The sequence below is a fragment of the Lethenteron reissneri genome, unplaced genomic scaffold, assembly GCF_015708825.2.
Source record: "Lethenteron reissneri isolate LAM-NWPU_2019-01 unplaced genomic scaffold, ASM1570882v1 scaffold_122, whole genome shotgun sequence".
Taxonomy (NCBI): Eukaryota; Metazoa; Chordata; class Hyperoartia; order Petromyzontiformes; family Petromyzontidae; genus Lethenteron; species Lethenteron reissneri.
In genome coordinates, this window is record NW_026890915.1 from 98,615 (window position 1) to 100,316 (window position 1,702).

Here is a 1,702-nt window from a genome sequence, read left to right on the forward strand (position 1 = left end):
CTACTCGTTTTGAATTACACTACTATGTTGTACATTCACTTCGATTTAAAGCTTTCGTGACTGCAGGGATTCATCTTCTTGGTTCTTTCGGTAAAGTCACGTAGAAGGGAAATAATAAAATAATAAAGATACAACATAATAAGATAATTCTCACGACGTTTCGGCTACAATGCAAGCAGCCGTCCTCAGGTGAAGAATGAAACACCACCAAGCTTGGAGCGTATATTTAAGCTGGGTTGGAGGGGGAAGAAGAGCGCCTTGACAAATGAATTTGCATATCAAGAGGAATTTAACATTCCTTCCCTTTGTTAATTCTACCCCCTGTCCCCTCCCTTTGATGCTGCTAATCCTGCATAATGCACGGGCATAATGACTTTGAAACCCCCCGCCCACCTCCTACGCATTTCCCATAAATTAGCTAAATTCCTCTTGATATGCAAATTATTTTGTCAAGGCGCTCTTCTTCCCCCGCCAACCCAGCTTAAATATTCGCTCCAAGCTTGGTGGTGTTTCATTCTTCACCTGAGGACGGCTGCTTGCGTTGTAGCCGAAACTTTGTGAGAATTATTTTATTATGTTTTATTTTTATTATTTTCCCTTCTACGTGACTTTACCGAAAGAACCAAGAAGATGTACATACACTTAAGCAGACGATGCGTATTTTTTTAAATAACTTATTGTTAATACGATGTAACCTGATGCAGCATAATTAGGTGCAGTAATTAAATTTTGTTAAAATGACTCAATAATTTAGAATTAATACTTGTATGATTGTGTGTGTACATGTAACATTTTGTCTATAAGGGTTAAACATTGATTAAGTGATGTTAGGACAAAGTGTGTGTTTTGGAAGTAACCTGGACAGATCACTCTGGTGAGACCCGTTGTTTTTGTGATACAGGTCAAAGGGTACTTTTGTGTTTTCAGGAAGCATCTCCCTTTGGAGCAACTCATTGTCTTTGAAATAGGGAGCGCATTTGGATCATTCATCAGTTACAAGGCATACCACTCAAAAGTTACACGAATAGGAGGTACATTCTCTACAACACGAATTATAATTTTGTATTACGTGTTGACGTAGATTTTGTCGAACTAGGACTAGAAATTATCCTTGCTGATTAACGTCTGAATGTTCACAACCATGGGTTGAAGCAAGCCCCTCAGAACCATTTACGGCCTTGGGCCAGGAAAGTCATGAAAAAAAGCTGCGCACGAACGCCGCATCCACGCAAGCTCCTGTGATGGTCCGTTTTAAAGTTTGAAAATGAAACAATGTTGAATTGTATTATGTTTTGAATTAGATAATTGTATTTCTTCATTAAAAGCTTATATCATTTTACATCTGGTAGACTTAATTGAAAACGACATTTCATGTAAATTTCCTTTCGTCGTTAAGTAGATGGCCTTGCCGGGGATTTGGTTCCATGCGGAGTTTAACCTTTTCGGGATTGCGGGATCGAAATAAGGCGGCACAGAGTTGGCTGTGCGAGAAGACCGCCGTCCGTAGATCGATTCCAACATGATCGAACGTCTGTCCCGGCGCCTCCGTCGTTCATACAGGGGGTGCGTATGTTTGCAGCGCCCCCTGCATGAAAACGACGGAAAGTGCAGCATTCGTCATAGGTAGATGAAGTTGTGTACTTATATAAGAGTATAGCCAGTGGGTTTCAAAGTACCTTTGTCTTACAGAAATCAATTTCGC